This window comes from Ictalurus furcatus, chromosome 29 (assembly GCF_023375685.1).
Source record: "Ictalurus furcatus strain D&B chromosome 29, Billie_1.0, whole genome shotgun sequence".
Taxonomy (NCBI): domain Eukaryota; kingdom Metazoa; phylum Chordata; class Actinopteri; order Siluriformes; family Ictaluridae; genus Ictalurus; species Ictalurus furcatus.
The window spans coordinates 11,951,490-11,977,762 of NC_071283.1; the positions used below are offsets into that span (position 1 = coordinate 11,951,490).

At 43.3% G+C, this 26,273-nt stretch overlaps 1 protein-coding gene across 6 annotated transcripts in view; it reads left to right on the top strand.

Annotated features, from left to right (window-relative positions):
• Positions 1–26,273, top strand: part of LOC128604465 (receptor-type tyrosine-protein phosphatase delta) — a 424,718-nt gene that overhangs the window by 107,745 nt on the left and 290,700 nt on the right. For 5 of the 6 annotated variants that reach the window (XM_053619599.1, XM_053619606.1, XM_053619605.1 and 2 more), the window contains exon 4: positions 426–449. The exons of the other annotated variant lie outside the window; for it this stretch is intronic. The gene's annotated coding sequence lies outside the window, so the exon portion shown is untranslated. The remainder of the gene's footprint in view (positions 1–425; positions 450–26,273) is intronic. 6 annotated transcript variants of the gene reach the window in all.

A 26,273-nucleotide genomic window follows, 5' to 3' on the forward strand; every position in this document is an offset into this window, starting at 1 on the left:
GATCTTGGAGCAAAATTACCTCAGCGAGGTGCATGTGGGCTGAAGTAGCTTCTGAGAATCTCTCTCTCTCTCTCTCTCTCTCTCTCTCTCTCTCTCTCTCTCTCTTCTATCATAGGGAATGCTGACAATTATAAATGTAATGTGTGCAAACTTTGGGTCCTGGAGGGATAGTCACATGCTCCTTTATGTCAAGTGTATAATAAATGAGTGTGTGGCTGAGACAGAGAGACTATTCTTAACCTCACCACTACTGCCATTCTTCACCGAACTCCTGTACACTCAGTGGCAAAGTGCTGATGTTTCTTTTTTTTCTTCTTCTTCTTCTTCCCCTCTCTCTCTCTCTCTCTCTCTCTCTCTCTCTCTCTCTTTTCTCCCTTTCCTCCGTCTCTCTAACTGTCCTCAATCTTTTCCTTTACTGCTTACAGATGTGACCAAGTGCAACAGGAAAGGTAGGATAATGTGTAGTCATGTTCATGCACACACACATAATATAAATAAATATTTATTTATTTATTTATTTGCCTTTCAGAATTAGCTAAATTCTCTAATTTTCCCCTCCAAAGCACATAACCTGTTTTTTCTTTTTTTTTTTTTACACTATTTTATATATACTATCTTTTATAATAATCTTATAATAATTGTAATACTTTGCGTTTATTAGAAGAACGACCACCCTACATTTGAGATCATTGATCCCCAAGGGGAGGTTTGATGTCACATCATCCACAAAACACGAGCGAGACTAAGATTAAGACTTAACAGTTCTCGAGACTTGGGAAAATGCACAATAGTCTCACAATATGCCACAAATAAGAGGGAATAAAAATAGCTCGCCAAGATTCCTGTACAGATGAAGTGTATGACAATATAGTACAGGTTTAATACTGCACATTAGACATGTGTGATGAGCAGTTAATGGCAGTGCGTGTGCAAGAATCTGCAGTGACCCTATGGAATATTTGTTGTGCCAGTATGCAGTCTAGTCGTATACACTGCGTATGCGAAATCAGACTTGTCTATCGTCTCAAATGTCCAAACGGCTGCCCGACCTCATCGTAGATAGTGTAAATAATCATGTGAACTCTAGGTAGCCAAAATGTGTTTTGGTCTAATTAACACGTTACTTAAGGGTTACTCATTACACACATAGACGCCCTAAAAAAGCAAGACATGTATAATAATACGTGTATACAATCTCATGTTATAAATGGGGAAACGTACGACAATCTTGCCAAGCTTGACTTTAGTGAGAAGACTGTAAAGATCATTAAACCAGACGTGATATGCACGGTGCTTTAGTTAGTTATTATCTTGTGTGGGTTATTTGTTATGAACTCAGTATATTAAGGAATACTCAGTAGTGTTCAGTGGAGGCCAAATGGATGGACTATATTGAACGCTATAGGCATGTGGAAGATGTATAAAGACAAATAGAGCTATGCAGTCGAGGACCAAACACAGACAGCTGTCTTCTATACATAGCACATAGCTGTAATGGTTTACCTGCTGGTCGGTCAGTCATTACAGTCAACGTGGATAAGAGTGTGTGTTGTGTTGTGTGTGTGTGTGTGTGTGTTTGCCTACAACTTTCTGTGCAAATCCCCATGCAGGGGGTGCAACACTCAACCCCACTCTATTTCTGGATCCTACTGTGGTTCTGTGCAGTGCAAATTTGAATTTTATTCAAATGAGAGTCAAGTGGCCCAGTTTTTTGAAAGAGGATTTTTCTGTCTCAGACAGACAGAGAGAGAGAGAGAGAGAGAGAGAGAAAGAGAGAGAGAGAGAGAGCACTTTTTCATGGACAGGATGCCAATAGTCATTTTGGCAGGTTGGGTTTGCAATTAGAAGTTAGTATGCCACTGTTATTATGTACTAATGTAGTAAAATGAATAAATGAATAAATCTGTTTATTCGTCTGTTGAATAAGCAACGAGATATTCACGCAAAAAAAAATACTCCATTATAAATAATATATTATGATAGGACATATAGGCACGGCGGCTTAGTGGTTAGCACGCTTGCCTCGTACCTCTGGTTTCCTCCGGGTACTCCGGTTTCCTCCCCAGTCCAAAGACATGCGCTGTAGGCTGATTGGCATCTCTGAACTGTCCGGATTGTGTGCGATCGCACCCTGCGATGGGTTGGGACCCTGTCCAGGGCGTTCCCTGATGGATGGATGGATCTCTTACTTTTGTGCTCATCTCTTTTTTTTCTCATCAAAAAATAAGTAGCATACACTTTGACATAGCAATTTTCGTGATCGGCGTAGTCGTTTTGTTCGCTAATCGTTACAGACCTGTTACGCGTCACTTACTATCAGGATCATCGCCATCAAACCAGTGTATCCAAACCCAGTGTGTTCAGTTTTAACTTGCCATCTGTGATGCAGTAGAATGTGACCCTCGAAAACAAAGCTGAAGATGAAGTGTGGAATTATGTCGGGAAAAGTACGCTTGGAATGCACATATATTTGCTATCAAACGGTTCACTTTTTTTTTTTTTTTTTTTTCCGCATGACTCGATACATGAAATTCATGAAATAAGGTCGATTATTCCTCCGATTTTATGCTATCTGAATCTCTGCATCTGCCACCATTACTGCTGGAAAGCAGTGGAGCGCACAGCAAGTTTTTCGGCACAAAATGGAGGCCGGTTTCAGGCAGCAGGCAGAGAAGGGAGCACAATATTGAGTTGGAGCTGGAAATGCCGAGCCGAGGCCAAGAAAGGTGCCGCCAAGAATCTGTGAGAGGATGCTGGTTTGGCTTGGGAGTCAGAGAAAGGGATGAGCGAGAGCGGGAGAGAAAGAGAGAGCAGGAGAGAACCCCCTGGATGGAGGGAATAATACGACCCCAAGGGAAGATAACAGATGGACATTTAAGAGAGAGAGAGAGAGAGTGTGTGTGAGTATGTGTGTGTGTGTGGGTGGTTGGGTTAGGTTGAATGCCAGGACTCTGTAGGGGAGCTCTTTTTGCTTCAGTCTGAAGTTCATTCTCTTCTCTCAGACGTGTGAACTTACACACACACACACACACACACACACAGTCGTTCGCACACTCTTTATTTATTAATGACACGCCCGCTACGATCAGAGGTTACACTCGCATTCGGCTCATAACTGCCACCCAGGCTCCGGATGAGCGAGCGGGGCCCGAACGCTGCCCTCCGTTCTGTTTTCCGTGCGGGTCACACGGCGCGAAGACGGATCGACACCATTTCGATGGCGCCGATAAAGTCACAACGATCCGAAGGAACCCCCGAGGAAATAAGAGTGCGATTCTTTAGGGGAACGTGATCCGATTCGTTTTCTTCTTCTTCTCACAAATAAGACACGTTTGATGGACAGTGTGCACCGACGCGTTGATAAATACCCGCCTCGAACCACATCCAGCGATTCGATGATTCGCTACAGGTCTGATGATGTGGTTTAGGACAAAGCGTGTCTTTTAATGTCAGTAATCGACACACACGAGGAAAAAGTCCACGGATTCCAGATCCAACGACGGGTATCCGAACGGCCACGATTTTCACGACGGTACAGAGGGAAGGCCCGTAGCACGGATGACGATCGGTTCATTATACACGCAGTCAGTCAGAAGTGCTGCTGGCTGAGGGGAGAGAGAGACGGAGAGGGAGACAGACAGACAGAGCTTTAAAGAAAGAGAACTTGAAATGGAGAATAAACATCCAAAGCGAGGGAATATCTTTCACCGGCATGTTCAAACCGTTAACAGTCCCAAGAAAAGGTTATCGTGCCGTAATGCCGCCCGAATCCGAACGCTTATACTTAACCAGATTTGTTCTGCGCGTAACGTTGTAAAGCCCACTGCCCACAGAGTCATAGATAAAGGCTTGAGAAGCTGTACAGCACAATCACATTCATACTCGGACTATTCGCTACACAATGGAGGCAGATTTAAAGCTGAATGAAAGCACAATGTAAGATTTTTGGTCAAATGAAATGCAGACCGGATCTTTAACCGTGATACGCCACCACTGCAATGTGTGCTTTATCTGTATCATGCAGCTCTAATTCACCGAATTAATAAACAAGAACTGCGTTAAAAAATAATAATAATTCAGAGTCCTAGCCCAGACTTGAGTGCTATCGGGATTAACGAACCTCACGAGGAGGGTGAAAAGCCAGGCGTTTGCTTAATCCGTTACTTCACGGAAAGTGGGAGGGGGGGGGATCTCCATTCGTGGGATGGTAAATCCTAACCCAGCTGTCAGTGAAATCACAATGACACAGGGCAGATTCATGTTTGCAAGAACCTTCAAAAATCTGAATTAATCTAAGCCGCACTGACACGAACACAAGACGCAAACCCCTCTCATCAGTACCGGCAATAGAAAGGTCACATTACAATATGCTAAAAAATGCAGACGGGCGCTTGCGCAATTCTGGTGATGAAGGTAAAAGTTTGGAAACGAATACCTACTGGGTCACTGAAAGCCATAGAGCGACTTCAGTGTCTTCCTGCTTAGACTTGAATGCTTGATAGGGAGTGTTATGATGTAATCGGATGCGCTGACCCCAGACGCATTGCTAAGACCGCTAAGGGATATGTAGAGCTATATCATATATCGTAAAGTTCATATAGTGTAAAAAATAAATAAATAAATGAATGTTATGTAGGAGTGGCAGATAATTCACAGAGCCATGCTGTTCATCTGACAGATGGTTTGCCTTTTAGTTAAAGGTTGATAATGACATCAACATCATCATTAGTTTATTGGCTGCCTGCAGAGAGAGAGAGAGAGAGAGAGAGACGGAATACCATATCATCATTAGTTTATGAGCGGGAATACCAGTAAATTATCGCGAAAGCTTTGTGTTTGCACTGTTTCAGAGCTGAAGCAAGGGATCAAACATGAGGGAAGGCTTTGACTCTATAGGTCTTTACTCCATGTTTGTAGCATCAAGAAAGCAAAAATGAGTGCATCCTGTGATACTAGAACGAAAATGTCAAGTTCTCATCATCATTAGCTTAAAAAGCAATAATACACTAATTAGACACATGGTTAAAATATTAGCCATGTGAATGTCATCCGTCTTGTAGATTATGTAGAGGCAAGGTTCTGAAACTGTTTTGGCTCAGATTGGATCAGATTCCCAATCTTCATTTTGGCCTTAATCCAGTGCCGTGTACATGACGATTCAGGATGTAGTATAGATTTGTTACATACAGTCATCAAGACAAGAATAAAGAGCCGAGAGATCTCGGGGCCAAAGAGCGTCCGATATCTTTTCGACACTTTTCTGGCTACGAGCTTCAGGATCTAGAAGGTTGCGATCTGATTGGCTGGCCGCGCTTTCATATAAGTTTCCGAACAAACTTTTGAACAGTGTGACACGATAAGCTTTTCAGACCAAGATCTAGTGACTGGATTGGGAAAAGTTTACAGCATCATCTGTAAAAGTGTTTAGAGAGTGTTTCTGTTTGAAGCAGTTAGTGACTCTCTGGGGAAAGCTTGAAGTCGTGCTTGCCGGGATGAAAAGCAGCTTGACAGGTGCAAAGTTGCAAGAACAGAATGGTTATAACTCGCTAATTCTTAGTGTGGATGTAAACCTGAAACCTGGAGGCATGGGAAAGTCTGGCTGCCAGTGGGATGCTCTAGCGCTCTTGTTTTGTTTTTTTTTGTTTTTTTTTTTTATTATTGATGACGGGGTGTCAACAGCAGCGCGGGAATGAAACAGTACAAAAGTTCAAACCATCCCAGAATCCCTCCAAACTTGCTTGATGACACTTCGCCTTCCAGCAGGATGACGACCCAAAACATACAGCAGGAAGCAGCTAAGAGTCAAAAGAAAATGAAAAAAATAAAAAAGTAAAATGTTCTTGACAGACGGAATAAATCACCTGACCTGAACTCCAGTTAGCTGCATTCAACTTCCTGACTTAAAATAACTACAGAACAAGTACGTGGTTAAAAAAAAAAAACAACAGCAGCAGCGTTGGTAGAGCATCACCACGGGAGATACCCGGTGTCTGGTGATGTTCCTCCACTGATGCTTTCAGGCAGTTATTAATAGATCTCTAACCCACTGCTAAACATGGGCATTTTATTCGGGTTAGGTTTATTCCTCGTATTACTTTTAGCCCACGGAGTAGGTGGACTGGACAAAAAGGGCTATATTATTTGCCCGGCATTGGTGTAAATCCTGCTAAAATTAAATGAAATCCGACCTTCTGGACCGCAACCCCATCCTCACTGCGTCATATCTAACACAATAGGGAAAATAATATACGTACAGTAAGTAATGGTAGTTGTTCCTGAGTGCGAATGAGGGTGTGACGTAATTACAGTGATCACGACGATGTCACAGCGGCCATCTTCTAAAAGGGCAATAGATTTACTTTACTTACAATGATATTATTTTTTGGCCCATGTAACAGTGGTTTCTTAGCATCAAAGCCAACGACAAACTTCCTGGGAACTGAGACAATTAAACAAGTAAATAAATAATAGTATGTACGTAAGTAGGTATCGAGAATACCTTTTTTTTTTTCGTGCATTGATATTAAATAATCCATAGTGATGATGTATAGTGAGTCATTCATAGTGATGTATTTTAGTGCAATTAAAATGAGCGGCCGAGTAAATTTGTCTTTCTGTTCCCCAGTGCCATTAGGAATGTTGCATTTTTTAACATAAGCATTAAGCAGTGTACTGTGGACAGAGAGAGAGAGAGGACAGGAGAAGCTGTGAGAGCGTGCGATGAAAGAGATCTACAAGATGCTGAGATAGAGAAAGGTGAAAAAAAGAGCTCTAGTCCAACTTGAAGAAACTTGAAGTGCTCTAGTCCAGCAGTGTTGCAGCAGTGGGTGTAATTGGTCGAAAGTGGCAGAAACGTCTATCGACAAAACCTAACCCTGTAGATCCTGGTTCGTATGGACTTTGGGACAGCCAGTGATTATTGAAATCTCCGAGCGAGACAGGGTCATGGCTCATCGATGCGTGTTGGGAGTGAAGGCTAGCCCTTCAGTTCTGATCCCACAGAAGAGCTACTGTAGTACAAATTGCTGAAAAAGTTCATGATAGAAAGGTGTCAGAACACACGTATGGGGCTGTGTAACTGCGGACCAGTCAGAGTGCCCATGCTGACCCCTGTTCACCAACGGAAGTGCCTACAATGGGCATCAGGACTGGACCATGGAGCAATGGAAGAAGTTGGCCTGGTCCGATGAATCACGTTGTCCCCAGGTGACCCAGAGAAGAGATGGATGACATCAAGATGCACTATGGGGGGGGAGGCAAGACGGCGGAAGCAGTGTAAAGTCTGGGCAATGTTCTGCTCCGAAATCTTCGGTCCTGGCATTCATGTGGATGTTACTTTGACACGTAGCACCTACTTAAACGTTGTTGGAGACCAAGTACACCCCTTCATGGCGACAGTATTCCCTAACGGCAGTGGTCTCATTCAGCAGGATAATGTGCCCTACTACACTGCAGAAATTGTTCAGGAACGGTTTGAGGAACACGACCGAGAGTTCAAGGTGTTGACCCGGCCCTCGGCGCTCAATCCGATCGAGTATCTGTGGGTGGACAAACAAGTCCGATCCATGGAGGCCCCACCTCGTAACGTACAGGATGTAAAGGATCTGCTGCTAACATCTTGGTGCCAGATACCACAGCACACCTTCAGAGGTCTCGTGGAGTCCATGCTTTGACCGTTCAGGGCTGTTTTTGGCAGAACAAGGCGGACCTACACAATATTAGGCAAGTGATTCTAATGTTCTGTTGTATAATAAACAAGTGAGGAATGAAATATGTAAGGGATGATGCACGGCTAGGTGTGCGTTACACTATTTTAATGCACGACTTTGAGGCAATCCACCCGACATGAAGCAGAGGGTGATTGCCGCCGTGGAGAGACGGAGAGAGAGAGAGACTGTGCATGTGTGAATGATGGCGTCTGTCTGTTAATAACGAAGCTGTGAGTTCAACTGTACGTTACTATGGTTAAAGTTGTTTATAGGCAGCGCATTCATTTAGAACGGTGATTAAACCGACGGGATCTATTTGTGTCATACGCCGTTTTTAACACACACCTTCCAGCCAATCAGAATTGAGTATTCAGACAGATCGTGGTATAATATGAAATGATGCATCATATCTCTGAACACAAGTGTCAGTAATCTCTACAAACACAGGAGCAGCTCTGTATCTGGATTTTTCCCCCCCCCCACCCTATTCATGTACATTTCAAGACAGAGACGTCTCGAAAATCTGAATGTGAACTGTCGAGACAAAAAAAAATCATCCATTTTTTGATAGAACTCCCCCAGCATCATCACAAATATACTGCACAGTATGTGGTACTCCAGCTTTTTTATTTGGGCTTTTGGCAGTCAAGAACCAAGTTAGCATTGCTTGCTAAAAGCTGAATAAAAAAAAATGTGAAAACTGTAGAAATTGGACCCCTAGGACTTGCATGACCTGCTGTGCCTCTTACTTCCATTTCATGCTATGTCCGCAGTTGCAGTTTAACTATGTGACCAGGAAGCATTTACCCGACCGCAATTCGGATTCTCTCCCTCACCCTTATGACTACGCAGTAATCTAATTATTGACCTTATTCTGAACGAGACAGTATTCTGATTAAGGTGTTTACGTGAGCCGCTTTTAGAATATTCCTTTCATGTTCCTGTGTCACATGTTATAGAACATGGATCGATTAACAGCACACGTCATTACGTCCCCACGCCACGTGGTCCGACGTTCCCTCCAGAATTTCACGTATCGACATACGGTTTGTCCTCGTTATGGGACCGTATACAGTTTTGGGTGTTTTTATTTTTAATTTTAGGAAAGCTTCAAGTGCGGTTAATTATTAGTCATGCTGTATGTGCAAATAGACGACTGCTTGAAGCCGTGGGCTGCGTCCCAAACCGCGTACTTACCTACTATATAGTAGCTGAAATACATGTATCTCGCCTACTCTATAGTAGGTAAGTACGCGGTTTGGGACGCAGCCCCACGTCGTTAATAGTGTGATTAAGGTGTGTACATGTCTGTAACGCACGTCCATAATGCGACTAAAACAGGAATACTCCACACGTCTTAATTCCATTTGTATTTACTTCGAGTATGACTTTAATCGGATTAAGTTCATCAATAATCTCTGTTTACATGCCAGTTTCTTAATCGGAGTATCGTCTTAATCGGGTTAATATCGGATTATCCACGTAAACGTCCTGAATGTCTCTCAGAGCAAATGAAACGAACACGTTTCTTCAACCCATCTGTTTGCGTAAATAAGATCGAGCGAGATTAGAGGTGTAATTCGACTTCGGCCGTAATAAATTGTTTTGGTTCTGTGGGAGACGATCAACCTTTAACGAGGATGTACAGTAAAGACCGTGCAAAAATAAATAAATAAATAAATAAATAAATCTTTCTTTTCAAGGCCACAAGCCTGAAGTGATATTTGAATGACTGTGAATATTATTTACTTGTGCTAGTGTGTTCATAGCCATATGGGATGCAGTGCTAAGAGAAACGGAGAAAAAAAAAATAATAATAAATAAATAAATAAATAAAAAGAAGCTACGGTGTAATGAACTCTCAGAGGAGAGCGTCATCATTCATAGTGATGTTTTTAGTGCAATTAAAATGAGCAGCGCAGTAAATTTGTCTTTCAATTCCCCAGTGTCATTATGCAACTTTTTTTTTTTTTTTAATCAGCTCGACCCAGTGCTGAATGTTGTATTTTTTAACATAAGCATTACGCAGTGTACTGTGGACAGAGAGAGAGGACTAGAGAAGCTGTGAGAGCGTGCGATGAAAAAGAGATTTACAAGATACTGAGATAGAGAAAGGTGAAAAAGGCGCTCTAGTCTCTAGTAACTTTGAAACTTGAAGTGCTCCAGTCCAGAATAGCAGCAGTGGGTGTAATTGGTCCAGAGCGGCAGAAACGTCTATCGACAAAACCTAACCCTGCAGATCCCAGTCCGTATGGACTTTGGGACAGCCAGTGATTATTGAAATCTCCGAGCGAGACAGAGAAAGAGCGAAAGAGAGAGAGTACTGTAGACTATTTAAGAAGACCAATCAGATGCGAACACACACTCTTTGTCAGTAGTGGAGCGGCTTTTTAAGGTATGATGCTCGTTGCAATCTAATTACAAGAGATGCAAAACCCATAGCAGCTGTAGAATCTGCTAGTATCTGGAATTTAATCTGCTGTGAATTCTCAGAGTGTAAACTCAATCATTTTAACGTCCGTGGTCTTTTCTTTATGAGAGTATAACATGCGGTTGCATCTTGTATACAAGATACAAGCGTGTTTACTCAGCGCTTTGTTTATTACCCGAGGCACAATGACACAATCAAAGCTCCAGGCTTCTTAATTCGATGCTGAGCTCAGGTTATTATCTGTCTGGAGTTTCCAATGTTCTCAGCGTATCCATACAGGTTTCCTCCAGGTTCTCCCAATTCCCAAAGACAACTGGATTGGTGACACTCCATTACTCCTAGGTGTGAATAAGTGCGTGAATGAATGAGCGTGTGCTCTGCGAAGGACTGGCACGACATCTGGGGTCTATTCCTACCTTGCTCCCGGGGTTCCCTGGTTAGTCTCCAGACCCTGACCAGGATAAAGCACTTAGTGAAGATGAATGATTTAGTAGACAGCAAATTGGTCAACACAATGAATCTATTATTGTATCCCAGAATAATGGACAAAAAAAAAAAAAAAGTGTGAATATGTGAGTGCAGAAAATAGAAACGACAAGTAGACTCTAAAGTTAAATGAAGCTGATGGCACCCGTCACCTAGAGACAGGTAACATGAATCGGAACCGAGTCCACTCGGTCCCATAGCGTGATGCCGCCGCCACCATGCTTCACCAATGGGAGTAGTGATAAGCTGTGTTGTTTTGGCACCAAACATATCTCTTAGATTTCAGATCATGCCTAAAAAATGTACTACCTTGGTCCCGTCGGTCCGTAACACATGGTCTAAGGTGATGTACGTATGTTTTGGTCAAATTTAAGCAAGTGGACTTTCATCTAACCACCCTACCCCGTAGCCCAGATGTGAAGATTCCAACAGATGCCACATGCAGGGAGTGACCAGCACTTACCAGATATTCCTCCAGCTCCTTTAACGTTGCCGTCGTTCTCTTGGCAGCCTCGCTGATAAGTTTTCGTCTTGTGCTTTCATCAGTTTCGGAGGGGTTGATGGTTGACTTGTTGACGGTGGCCTTAACGGTATTCCATGGTACAGCTAATGTTTTGGAAATTCTTTTATACCCCTCTCCTGATCAATACCTTTCAACAGCGAGATCTCGTACCGACCTTAGAAAGTCAGATGCAACCAATGAAACCATGTCGAGAAAATTAAGCAGAAACATCTTTTTGGGGTTAATCAGAATCACAATTGTATCCTACACAGGGTCAATGGGAGCCAGCGAAGTTGGGGAACAAGGCAGGGGACACTCTGAATGAGGTTCCAACCCATCACAGGGCACAATCGCACAAACCAATTCATATACTACGGACAATTTGGAAACGCCTCTCATCCTACAATGCATGTCTTTGGACGGGAGGAGGAAACCAGAGTACACGGAGGAAACCCCCAAAGCATGGGAAGAACATGCAGGTCGAACCCCCAGCATGCTAGCCACTAAGCTAACCATTAAGTTTGTGCTACATAAGTAGTTTTGGATAAAAAAAAAAGTACTTACAGGGTTTAAGCTGTGCAACAACTGCTTCATCAAGGTGTACTTACAGACTCCGCAGACTAATCACGCAAAGGCTTCAACTAAAGGAAACAATACAACGATCTACATCTAACACTAACAGGAAAAAAACTAAACGAGAGTGAACCGCATTATAGGTTGTAATTTAAAGAAAAGCAGCTTACATTTCGATTTTTCCCTCCCTGGAGAAGCTTGTCATCAGTGATCAGCATTTTATAGCTTTTAATTACTTGGCCGTGATGATTTGGCAACCCGAGTAGAACTGAAAAACGCAAGTGGCTCAAGGACCCTGTGGAAAACCGGCAGTCCGTTCCAAACCACAGCACACGCTCGCTCCCCATCTCCTGCCCGTACGAGCGCCGATCTCCATCCCATGTCCCTGTTTTGTCCCGTAGCCGTTCCATTAAAAGCTTCACCTTAATCGAAGGCGTACCGGGACCGCGTATCATTACGGCGCGCTTGTCAAAGCGTAAGGCGATTTAATTGCAGCGTGGAGAATAAGCGCTTTAGCGAGCCGGCGGAGTTTGTGAATTATGACCACATTAACATAATCCACTTGTGTAAATTAGAACGGCTGTGTTATTAAGGTTACATTTCATTCACATCACACTTGTTAATTCCTCATATGACAAGAGCGCTTAGGCCCTAATGAGAAGCACAAAAGATCCATCATACCGGCTCACACGCGCTCAGGAAAAAGAAGACAGAGGGACGGATTAGAGGAAAGAATGACTAGCTTTGTGTAATTAATCTGAAAGCTTCTGAAACGTGAAAATCTTATGAAAAACTCTCTACAGAAAGTCAGTAGATCTCCGTCCGTCTGTCCATACGTCCATCTATCTATCTGTCGATCTATCCGTTTGCTCTTGAACACCATAGAGAGCACCAGAATGTGTTTTTGATGCCTCCTTATCGAACATATTGCTTAGGCCCTTACGAATGCTTTATGATCATGGCATATGAAGATTATGAATTGTTTATGAACGGGCACTTAAGCATGACCTTTGCCTGGGATGGATTTTTACGATTTATAATCAAGGTCATAAAAGCATCCTGTAAGTATAAATAAAGTCGATCACGATGTTGATGACATCGCAGCTTTGTCAATCCTTCATGTTCCCATCCCTCTACCTCTCTCCCTCTCTCTCTCTCTCTCTCTCTGTCTGTCTTTCGTCGCTCTCTTTCCACCACTCCGTCCTTTCCGACTCGATTACGACGCTGTGGATTTTTATGGTCTCTTTCCCCCCCGTAGCAAAAGTCGTAAAGCGAGTTCTCCATAATGGAAATTGATTTCTGACAGTTTGTGGATTCGTCTTTGCTAATGAGCTCTATTCGCAGCCTTGGCATTTCTGAGGAGAAGAAGAAAAAAAAAAAAAGGTTGCAGCCGTGTTGACAAATCAATTGATGATGGTTATGAATTTGGATCAATCACACCCAACAATAACGCTAGAGAGGTTAGGAGCTAATGCTATGCATACACATATGAGGCTTATCAAAGCAGGAGAAGGTTTAGGAGGCCACAAGGGGGAGGACTTTTTTTATTTTTTTTATTTTCGTCTTTCCTTTATTTCTTTATTTAAAGCCCCCTGTCAGTTTGAGTAACTATTATAGAATGACCAAAGGGAAATAAAGCCAGTGGCACCAAAATACAGTGCTAATTAATCATAGGCATTTTTTAATATGGCTGTCAATACAGCATCGATTAGAGTAAACATTTCATTTAGGCTTTACCAGCCTGAGATATTAGTAGATGATTGGATTTACAAATGATGGACTAGTGTAATTACGGTAATAGACAGAGAGACAGGTGACCTGAACTGAACCGTTACACACACACACACACACACACACACACTCTCTTACACTCTTACATTGCCATTGTTTCTCATTGGCTCATTCCAATACTCCCAACTAAACTGAAGAGGCTTCTTCTGTCCTCTCCTCTACTTGTCACTCATCTCCTCTCATCGTCTCCCCTCTGGTCCTCTCCTCTGCTCTCCTCTACTTGTCTCTCGTCTCCTCTACTTGTCTCTCCTCTCCTCATGTCTCCTCTCCTCCCCTTGTCACTCATATCCTCTCCTTGTCTTGTCTCTCCTCTCCTTTCCTTGTCACTCATATCCTCTCCTCTCCTTGCCTTGTCTTGTCTCTCCTCTCCGTTCCTTGTCACTCATATCCTCTCCTCTCCTTGTCTTGTCTCTCCTCTCCTTTCCTTGTCACTCATATCCTATCCTCTCCTCTCCTTGCCTTGTCTTGTCTCTCCTCTCCGTTCCTTGTCACTCATATCCTCTCCTCCTCTTGTCTTGTCTCTCCTCTCCTTTCCTTGTCACTCATATCCTCTCCTCCTCTTGTCTTGTCTCTCCTCTCCTTTCCTTGTCACTCATATCCTCTCCTCTCCTTGCCTTGTCTCTCCTCTCCTTGTCCCTCATATCCTCTCCTGTCCTTGCCTTGTCTTGTCTCTCCTTTCCTTTCCTTGTCACTCATATCCTCTCCTCTCCTTGCCTTGTCTTGTCTCTCCTCTCCTTTCCTTGTCACTCATATCCTCTCCACTCCTTGTCTTGTCTCTCCTCTCCTTTCCTTGTCACTCATATCCTATCCTCTCCTCTCCTTGCCTTGTATTGTCTCTCCTCTCCGTTCCTTGTCACTCATATCCTCTCCTCCTCTTGTCTTGTCTCTCCTCTCCTTTCCTTGTCACTCATATCCTCTCCTCCTCTTGTGTTGTCTCTCCTCTCCTTTCCTTGTCACTCATATCCTCTCCTCTCCTTGCCTTGTCTCTCCTCTCCTTGTCCCTCATATCCTCTCCTGTCCTTGCCTTGTCTTGTCTCTCCTTTCCTTTCCTTGTCACTCATATCCTCTCCTCTCCTTGCCTTGTCTTGTCTCTCCTCTCCTTTCCTTGTCACTCATATCCTCTCCACTCCTTGTCTTGTCTCTCCTTTCCTTGTCACTCATATCCTCTCCTCTCCTTGTCTTGTCTCTCCTCTCCTTGTCCCTCATATCCTCTCCTGTCCTTGCCTTGTCTTGTCTCTCCTTTCCTTTCCTTGTCACTCATATCCTCTCCTCTCCTTGCCTTGTCTTGTCTCTCCTCTCCTTGTCACTCATATCCTCTCCACTCCTTGTCTTGTCTCTCCTCTCCTTGTCAGTCATATCCTCTCCTCTCCTTGTCTTGTCTCCCCTCTCCTTGTCTTGTCTCCCTCTCCTCCTCTCTCCTTTTCTCTCCTTATCTTCTCTCCCTTCTTCTCTCCTTTTCTCTCCTTATCTTCTCTCCCTTCTTCTCTCCTTTTCTCTCCTTGTCTTGTGTCTCCCCTCCTCACTTCTTCTCCTTGTGTCTCCCCTCCTCACTTCTTCTCCTTGTGTCTCCCCTCCTCACTTCTTCTCCTTGTCTCCCCTCTCCTCCTTACATGCATACCTAGCATGTATGACCACTTCTGGCTTTTAGATACAGTGCGTATTTGTGAATGTGTGATGGACAGATGGATACACTTTCACACACGCACACGTCCTCCGTCTCCCACATTCTGCTTTTAATTCCAGTTTTCACTTTTTTCCCCCTCAGCATGACAGTTCGCATGGCTGACATGCCATCATTGGACTAGTTTTACTTGACAGTGTTAACTGACCCTCACTGTGCTGTAGATTCTCTCGAGGCCATCGTGTGTGTGTGTGTGTGTGTGTGTGCGTGTGTGCGCGACTCTTTAAGCGTGGGTGGTCTGTGAGAGGTGTGATTCAGGGTGATACTGACACAAGCACCGGATCATCAGCTGGTAGGATGCTCACACACAGCCACACATTGAACATACCAGGTTTTTAATTTTTTTTACTTTCTTAACTGCTGCTCTGCTTCATGGGATACTGCACAAACATCACTATTATAATCATCATCATCATCATCATCATCATCATCATCATCATTATCACAATTGCATCATGAGTAGCAACAGCACGCATGGGTCAGGAATTGCCGTTGAGAAAGACAACGAAGAAATGAAGATCCGTGAAGAAATTCCGATCCGCTAATAAAGCCGGCAAAAGGTGTTTCATTTATTCCCATCTCAGATTCCCTACACAAACCGAGATTAAGATTACATGCTTTGCCAGTCCCGGGCTACTCAGCGAGGAGTTTCTACACTGGTTAACCTTCCATAGGGGGAAAAAACAAACAAACACATGTTCACTTCCAGACATGTGACTTTTTTTATTATTTATTTATTGATTTTATTTATTTTTGTTTTTATTTTTTTAATAATATTTTTAAATTATTTTTTATTATTTTTTTTAAATAATATTTTGATATATTTATTTTAATTTTATTGATTATTTATTTATTTATTTATTTATTTATTTATTTATTTCAAACTCCTAAAGTTTTGGCTTCCTAACACACTCCAGCTTCCATGAACGTGTCAGCCGGTTAAAATTAAAGAGTGACGAACATTCATTTACAACTTTTAAATTGATCACATCTCCAAGTGTGTGTGTGTGCGCGCGAAAGAGAGAGAGAGAGAGATGCAGTGGTGTGAGGTCAGGAAATGTGGACTTCTGAAGCAGTGTTGATTTCTTCACTTAAAAAAAAAAAGAAAAGAAAAAGTTAACATCGCTTTCAGGGACTACTTAAAAAAAAAAAAAAAAAAAAAGTAAGATACACACAGAGAGTACGCTTTATGTTTGAGTTCCAACTCCGATTCCCACGGACCCCAGTTGCTGGCCATTGGGAACTCTTGCGTGTTGTGCGTATTTTTTAAATTCCTGACGCGTTCTCGCGTGGCGCAAACGTAACCCCGACACTCAGCATTTACAGATGGCCTTCCCCACCAAAACCCACACACAAAACAACATCTGCGAGCCAATTAGCATTCCGTTTAGCTCACGCCGCTCATTCTGGCCCATTAGGCATGTGTGTGTTTGATCAGTGTTAGCCTAGCTATTAGACGCTGCACGTACACTCCTGACACCCATGCAGTCGGAATACGAGTCACTTAGCCGGGTATTATTTCACACCCCGATCGGTCCTTGGGATTTCAGATCCGTTGTTCGGCAGTAATTGACCGTCAGTCGTATAAATATTCATAAACGTGTAATGAGAATACAGTCCACTGTCAGTAACACTTTTTTTTTTTTTTTTTTTTTATAGCCAAGATGCTTCATATATCCCAGAATTCTCTTCTGCCCTTTTAGGATCCCCATTTACTTGCCCTGCTTTTTCGGCGGTTTTGTGGAGAATCAGAACGAGAGCACTGTTCGGTGCTGCTTTATTAGTTTAGCCCCAGTCTCATAGAGTGCCTGCTGCGGTCTTTTCTATATGTAACTAAGCTGTGTGTGTGTGTGTGTGTGTGTGTGTGTGTGTGTGTGTGTGTGTGGGAGAGAGCGAAAGAGAAAGAGAGAGAGAGCTCCAGTGCTCCCTCCCAGAGACAATTATCTGTATGATTTATGAAAGACTGAATGTGTGTGTGTGTGAGAGAGAGAGAGCGAGCATGCGAGAGAGAGAGAGAGAGAGAGAGAGAGAGAGAGAGAGGATAAGCATAATCACTTGATACAACATTCTCTCTCTCTTTCTCTAACTCTCTCTCTCCTTCTGTATTTCTAACAATTAGGCTAGTCTTAATGTTTCTACTTATTAAAATTGACTTTAGTCAGTTCTCTCTGTGTGTGTGCATGTGTGTGTGTGTGTGTCTCAGCCGGCGCCTGCTCGTGTTTAATACACTCTTTGATTTAAAGGTTAAGCCCCCTTTGAAATGTAGAATTTGCGTCACGTGTCCGTCCTCTACAAAGGCGGATTCCTCTCTTCTTTCTGACACGCTATCGATCTTCTCCACGCGACGCCCGGCGCTCACGCATCACCCCCGCCTCGGCCGACCGGCCGCTCACGTGGCCATTAATCTCCGTAGAGACACTAACGATCCCGCACGGATGGCCACACTTCAGACATCAGACCACTTTGTTAGATTTTGATTGAATAAACACATTAATTAAGGGGTTTAAAAAATGAGGCCCGGCGTTCGTCGTACTATTAAAAAGATGGAGTGCGTACACTTTAGGTCTTGATGTAACGGGTGCACAGAATGCAGGCTTTTATTAATGTTTAATGCGTAATTAAATGTTGTACATGGCTCGGGTTGTGTAGACCAGTTATTAATGGTGTGTGTGTGTGTCTGGATAAATAGAGAGGGATGTAAGCTGTTGTATTCATTTGATAGGATTGAGAGTTCATGAGGTCAAGCTAGGATCACGATATTTATTAGCTTCGTTTGGTACGTTCGCTTAAGATGGTGGTTGGTTAAGTAACACAAATCAGATGTACGGAACATTCCCCATGCGCTTCTTTAGTTTTCAAACCAACCATATCTTGTTATTCAGAGCTGGAACACACTCACTAATGTGCAGTGATATTAGACGGGAGGCTAAAATCTATGACCTGTCAATAGGGTCAAGGGTTGAGTACACACTGGTAGATTGTGATTTCTAGCACTCGCAGTTCTGCCGTATGTCCTTTTGTGTAATTTGTACTTCCGCTGGACAGCGTGTAGTGTAATTAGTCTACTTGACTACTATCGACTATGAGTTTCTCCTCCGAAGGCGCCAGATGCGAATAAAATCTGCAAAACGCTCGTAAAATCGCACGCGCTCAATTGATGCGGATCGGGGTTTGTTTTTTTTGTTTGTTTTTTTATTATTCGATAAGAATAACATTTTGTTAGGATACATGGCATCATGGACTTTATCAAATATCAACGGATATTAAATGAAAACCTGAGTGCCTCTGGCGGAAAGCTTAAAATGGGCCGTGCAGCAGGACAATGATCCAAAACGTACATGAAAATCAACACTAAAATGGTTTACTGACCACAAAGTCAAGGTCGTGCCATGACCATCCCAGTCCCCTGACTTGAAACCCATAGAAAACCCACGGGGTGAACCGAAGACGAGAGTCCACCAGCGTCCTCGAATTATGAAGGAAACTGGGGAAACTGCCCGCATCTCGCTCTCCGACATTTTTACTTTTCCAGCTTCCGGCTTTCCAGCAGCGACTATATGATGTCCAGATCCATCTTTTCACACCGAGGACGACCGAGGGACTCGTACACGACTATTCCAGAAGGTGCAAACGTTCACCGATGCGCAAGAAGGCAACACGATAAGATTAAGAGCCAGGGGGGTGTAAACTTTTGAACAGAATGATTGGTGTAAATTATTTCGTTTAAAGATTTCTTTTTTTTTTCCATTCAATACTGTTATTCATGATAAAATAATAATAATAATAATAACAATTCACACCGATCAGCCAAATCCTGTTTCGTATCATTCCTACGTGCTCGTATCTCTCCTCATAGTTTCTGAAGCTAATCGATGTAGCTAGCTGGCTCAGAAGGCACACACACAGCCACTGGCGCTCCCTCGCCGTAGTCATGTGATCAAAATAAAATCGTGAATGAACGTCGGTTCGAATACTATCATTAGCGCTGGCACGAATGCACATTATTCACCAGCTAAATGCCATGTTGCCTTTTTGCCAGCTGTGAAACGTAGTACTCCGTTGGGTAATACTTGGATGAGAAGTAGTGTTGCCATGGCAATGCCGGCAATACTGACGACTGTCAGATGGCTGATGATGCGTTGTGAATGTGTCCGTGACGAAAGGAGATCACATATACACTCTGTGTATACAGGGCAGCCATCTTGGATGAGTGAAATTCACAAATGTTTAAATGCGATTATAAAGCTTACAGTCGGATCTCGGGCCGCAGCTAACGTGTGCTAGTACCGAGAGCGAACAGAACCATCCAACACCAAAAACCTTACTTATTGAAAGAGAGTTAGATGTTTTACTGTTTCATGTTTTACTGTTTGTTTTACTAATTGAGAGAATAGACAGTAATGCCATCTTGCATACACGCGCACACACACACACACACGATAGAACTCGGACTGCTAGGAAAAAGTGTGAGATCTTCCCTGTTGTAGCCGAGACAGGAAGTGGAGAGGTAATTGTGTTTGTTTCTTGTTGCTTCAGTGAATCAGGAGGCTGTTCAGAGTTTAAACCCAGACACGCTCTTTCATGACTCACACAAAGTCTGTCCAAACTCCACCATTTGGGACAAGACTATAGTGCACACACTCTCTGTCTGTGTGTCTCTCCTTTCTCTCTCTCTCTCTCTCTCTCTCTCTCTCTCTCTCTTTCCCTATACCTCTCTCTCTCTCTCTCTCTTTCCCTATACCTCTCTCTCTCTCTCTCTTTCTTTCCCTCTCTTTTTCCCTCTCTCCCTCTCTCTCCCTCTCTCCCTCTCTCTCTTTCCCTGTACCTCTCTCTCTCTCTCTCTTTCCCTATACCTCGCTCTCTCTCTTTCCCTATCCCTCTCTCTCTCTCTCTCCATCTCTCCCTCTCTCTCTCTCTCACTCTCTCTCTCTCTCCCCATATCCCTCTCTCTCTCTTTCTTTCCCTCTCTTTTTCCCTCTCTCCCTCTCTCTCCCTCTCTCTCCCTCTCTCCCTCTCTCTCTTTCCCTGTACCTCTCTCTCTCTCTCTCTCTTTCCCTATACCTCGCTCTCTCTCTTTCCCTATCCCTCTCTCTCTCTCTCTCTCTCTCCATCTCTCCCTCTCTCTCTCTCTCACTCTCTCTCTCTCTCCCCATGTCCCTCTCTCTCTCGCTTTCCCTCTCTCTCTCTCACTCTCTCTTTCTCTCTCCCTCTCTCTCCCTCTCTCTCTCCCTCTTTCCCTTTCCCTATCCCTCTCTCTCTCTTTCCCTATCCCTCTCTCTCGCTTTCCCTCTCTCTCTCTCACTCTCTTTCTCTCGCTTTCCCTCTCTCTCTCTCACTCTCTTTCTCTCTCTTTCCCTCTCTCTCTCTCTCTCTCTCTCTCTCTTTCCCTATCCCTCTCTCTCTTTCCCTCTCTTTCTCCCTCTCTCTCTCTCTCTCCCCCATCCCTCCCTCTCGCTCACACACATCACCTTTTATTGTGATTTTTGCTTTTAAAAAAACTACCAATATATATATATATATATATATATATATATATATATATATATATATATATATATATGACGAAGTGCTATCTTTAACCCTAATACCCGAGCCTTAAACTGAACACCTGGGAATAGGTTTATTTATTTATTTTCTGTAATTTTAATGGTACATTAAGGCAGGAGCATGTTCTCCCCGTGCTGCGGGGGTTTCCTCCGGGTACTCCGGTTTCCTCCCCCAGTCCAAAGACATGCATGGTAGGCTGATTGGCGTGTCTAAAGTGTCCGTAGTGTATGAATGGGTGTGTGAATGTGTATGTGATCGTGCCCTGCGATGGATTGGCACCCTGTCCAGGGTGTACCCCGCCTTGTGCCCCATGCTCCCTGGGATAGGCTCCAGGTTTCCCCGTGACCCTGAAAAGGATAAAGTGGTATAGAAGATGGATGGATGGATGGATGGATGGATTAAGGCAGGATCAACTTTTCTGTAATGGCATGAATTGAATATTCCATATCCACAAACCCACTAAAAGACATTTCTTTTATGTAATGAGGAAATACAGACGGGATTAACGGTAAACATTAAAGCACTACTGTTATACCACGGTACTGTTGAATTCTCGATTCTGATTGGTTGGTTGATTTTCTCTAAAAGCAGCTCTGACCGCCGTGCCAGCTATAATTCAAATCACAGGTTTATATATATTATTATTATGTGCTCTTTCTAATATAATACATTATCATTTCTATAGTAACAACTTACACATGGACTTATATGTAAATAGTTTTTAAAGACCATGTTTTTTTGTTTTGTTTTTTTAATCTGTGAGAAGATATTTATTTAAAAGCTATGAAAGGAGTCTCCAGTGTCAGCGACCGTCCGAGGAAAAGCTTATTTTTTAAAAAAAAAGTTTTCCACCACAGGAAGATTCTTCAGTAGAAAAGAAAACAAGCACGATTTTTTTTTTTTTTTTTTTTTAAACTTCAGGAGAGAGATATAAAAAAATAAAATGCGTGTGAGGGAACTGTTAATGGTGTCGTCATACACACTACCGCATGCCGTTAGAAAGCTTGAGGAGTTTCAAATCTCGAATGGTTGTGGAATAATTTAAGATGAAGCAAAAAGTGTGAAATAATAAACCATATATTATTTCTAATCTCGATGCTGAGAAAAAGCAGGCCACATTCACACCCTGCATCACCCGTGCAGGCTTAGCACATATTCTGTTACATAATCACAGCGCTAAAATAATAACCTGTCAGTATGACTTGCTGCCGATTTGTTAGTGGCACGGTTGTCATGGCTTCCGCTGGTCATTGCTCTACGTCTCTGCAATGACTCCGCTTCTTCTGGTCCGCCGCTGTACGGCTGTAGTGAACGGCTCCTAATGCTAAATAATGACAGATCTCGTCACGTCTCGTAAAAAATTCTTCTCGTTTAAGTGGAATTGTTGTTTATTATTTAGCATCTGCTGTAATATGTAACTATAATCCCTTTGCCTGGATGTCTGTGGCGTCATCGAGATTCGAACTTGCCATCTCCGAACGCTTTCCTATTGCGCTGCGTCGTTTCTCTTTGAAGTACATGGCATCGGTGCTCTCCTTCCAAGACTATCTATAGAGCGAAGTGTTCCAGAGGCTTCTTCTAAAGCAAGTATGGGATTCAGCGGCTCTACCACGGTTACATAATAGTCCTTCATCAAACATCCTTCAGCACCGTTGAGAATTTGTATTCCCTGCCACTTTCGGAGAGATTGACTGTTCCAGGATGAGGCTCTCACGATTATCGTCCTCTATAACTGCACCCATGTCAGCATGACAGCTCTAAAAGGCTTTAGGATTCCCAGCGAGCGGAGACGTGATCTGCTAGAAACTCGCTGCTGCTTTAAATGTGTGCCAGGGATTTTTAGTTGTTTTTTTATTTGTTTGTTTGTTTGTATAGAAGGTGTAATTTTCTTCTGAACGTTACAATCAGGCAAACAGAGCAGCAACCGATTTCGCGAAAGTGAAAGTTTTATCAAAACATCAAAAAATCGTTTGAACTTAAATGGATGCTGAGTAAGAGAGAGAGAGAGAGACTCATTTCTGCACCTGGTGTATAAATGAACCGTTTGCAAAGTATATGCTTATGCTAATTAATTTTATCCACATGCTACAGAATTACAGTTGAGAGCGCTGCAGAGGGATAAACAGAAGCGAGATGAAGAGAGGTAGAGGGAAAAAAATGATGAATAACACAAATATGCACTTCTCCACTCCCACCACAGCCTCTCTACTTCTCTCACTCTCTCTGTTATTGGCAAACAGAAAGAGTAGCTCTTCGGGTGAAGAGGCCAATCTTCAGTTATCTTTCCAATATACTTGCAGGTCCCGAGGCCAAATACTACAACTCCCATAATCCCTCGCTCACATGCCTGTGAGGCTCGAGAGCCAGAGCTTGTCACGCACCTACACCTTAAGCATGTGTATATCAGCTCTCACACACACACACGCCTACACACGTTAGCACGAACTTTGACCTTCAAATGAGGATTATACTTGGATTTATTTTATTAACTCACCAACAAAGAACTAGTGGCAATGGATTCTACTTGTCTCTGATGCCTACGAAGCATCCACGAGTAACAAGAAACTCTAGAGATCTGATAAGAAGAAAGATGGATTGAAAAAGCGAGTCGGAGTCCGATGTATAAAAAGCCGCGTTCTGTAATAGGCTCCTGTGAGAAATATCGATTGTATGTCGTGTTCTCGAAAAGATCTCTATTTACAGATAAAACACCGTTCCCAGACGGGAGATCTTCTTCTCCGTCTGGGCTACGACGACGTGACGGACTCCCGCAGAACGGTTCGAACGCGCGCTTCTTTTCATTAGACCAGACTAGAGAAGACGCGACGGGACACAAAGGCAAGAGTGGTATCCGTTTCGTTCGATACCTGAATCGAACGTGCATCTAAAAGAACAAAGGCATCTAACCACCTCAATTCCCTCTTTGTGTTTTCCGGCCATTCCAGAGCCGTCACTTCGGACAATGTGCAGCGGGCCGCCGCTAACAATGAGACGCCCGCGATTATTTCCGTCTCCTGTTCTAATTTATCTCAAGCAGAAAGCCTTCTCTTTCCCCTCAATTAAAGAATGGGAAGGGAAAAAAAACAGTAATTGAGGAGGGCTTTTGGGGAAGAGAGAGAGAGAGAGAGAGAGAGAGAGAGAGAGAGAGAGAGTGGATGATTCATTAGCCAAGCTCAACTCGCTAATATGGAAATAAGGGACGATTGAAAGAACTTTTGCAGTAAACCACACTGAGACGCGGCGCGTCCCGTAGCGGGGAGCACAGGACAGACGAGGCTAATAAACACGCCGAGCCTGTTGTTAGAACTAAATCACTGTGGATGCACTGAACATGTATAAAAAACAATCCTTTTTCCTTTAGTTTAAAGCGATCATTTCTTTTTCTCTGTCGTCCAAAGAAAATAGCAGTCATTTAGGCAAAGAAATAGAGACTTCCTGTACCGTGACAGATCATGTGATCTCTCATGTAATGAGTGAAACTAAGCTATTATTAAAGTCTCTCTTTCTTTCTCTCTCTTTTTCTTTTTTTTTCCCCCCGTTCTCTTTTCCTGTTGTCAGTTCCTGTTTGTCTGTTTTTTTTTTTGTTTTTTTTAAACATCGAAAAGACGGTCAGAAATAATTCCACACTGTGAAACAGGAAGTGACAGACAACATGACAGAGACGTGGTGTGTGCGAACAAGATGCAGTGTGCGGCCGCTCAGATTAACATTTAACGTCCGTCCCGGGTGATGGGATCACGAGCCGACAGCGCTAAGTGCAAGCGCGAACGGGTTCAGATGCGTCGCGTGATACGATTACTCAGACCGCACACGGAGACCGTTCTCGCTCTGCGAGATGTGCTCACGGATACGTCCGTAGCACGAACGCTAACGCATCCTGATACGTCAAAAGAACGTACGGGTTACACACAGAATCGGCTTTCAAACCGCGCAGCCACGCTGTCGTGTCTGACTCATAGGTTTATTTATTTATTTATTTATTTATTTATTTATTTATTGTCTGATGGATAGTACATCATTTTTTGTACTAAAACAGGCATTCCAGCCACTCCAGAGTGTGTTCTTATACGTACAGTTCCTCCCACTGTTCTCAGCATGGACTTTGCTAACTGTGTCTGACGATGTACAGTGAAGAGAAAGATGTATTTGGATTGGACGCTTTTGTTTTTGTTGGATCATATACTTCCACTTCATATTTAGCACATGCTGTCTTTTGACGTCCGTCCATCCACCCATCCATCCACCCAGCCATCCATCCATCCACCCTGCCATCCATCCATCCACCCTGCCATCCATCCATCCATCCATCTTATCCTACACAGGGTTGCAGGGAGTCTGGAGCCTATCCCAGGGAACTCGGGGCACAAGGCGGGGGACACCCTGGACTGAGTGCCAACCCATCGCAGGGCACGATCACATACACACACACACACACACACACACATTCATACACTACAGACAATTTGGAAATTCCAATCAGCCTACAACGCATGTCTTTGGACTTGCGGAGATAACCGGAGTACCCGGAGGAAACCCCCGAAGCACGGCGAGAACATGCAAACTCCACACACATAGGGCGGAGGCGGGATTTGAACCATCTTTTGACTTATAAATATGAACGTACGACGTCCTGGTACATCCCTCCGTTTATGTTTCCATCGACGGTCGATATGTAATGCCTCATTCCCACCCAACGGCAACGTCTTTTAAGACATAAATAATTAAGATATATAATCTGTTAAGATATCCGTAATGTAAGTAGAATTGACGGGGTATGCGACATTCTGCAACGATGCTCTTAATGTTGGATTGTAAAACGGTGTACCGGGTTTGCAAGGGCTGGATTATATATTCAGACACGTGTATACACTGTTGCACGAATGAGTTTCTATACTTTATTTTTTTTTTAAATCCCAGGGGAAAAAAATAAAAATACACAAGCAATTCATTCCTGACATTCGTTAATCAGTACTAATTTTTCAAGCACCCTTTATCAATGATTAATTTATTGACGTACCCTACTCGTCTCCACAATCAGGTGTACGATGCTTATTTCATAAAATCCTATCCAGAGGAATAAAGACTGAATCGAGCCAATCACAATGCAGTATGCAGAATACAAACATTTAGCCGGTTTGAATAATGACATAAAGTGCAAGATGCGTTTAATTTTATTGCGCTGAATCCGCTGTACGCGGTCTGGAGAGTCAGGAGCTGCTGGGAGTGTGTGGGACAGAAACAGGTTTAAACAGCCACACACACACACGCACACACACATACACACACACCCGTGTACACGATATTATGGAGTGTATTTATAGCACCGCCTCGTTATTTGTCAGTCCCATTTGATCAGTTTGATCTGCCGTCATGCGCTTCGTGAGGAGTGTGTAGCAACATGCAGGGTGTTTTTTGAGAGTTATATAAATGCCTCGTGCAGAGGGGCCGCTTTTAGCTGTTGGGGACTCGGAGCGTGTGTTGTGGGAGAGGAATATTTATAGCCGAGCCGGAGACCAGAAGAAGTCAAACTCCCTGCAGGACCGAGAGGACTGT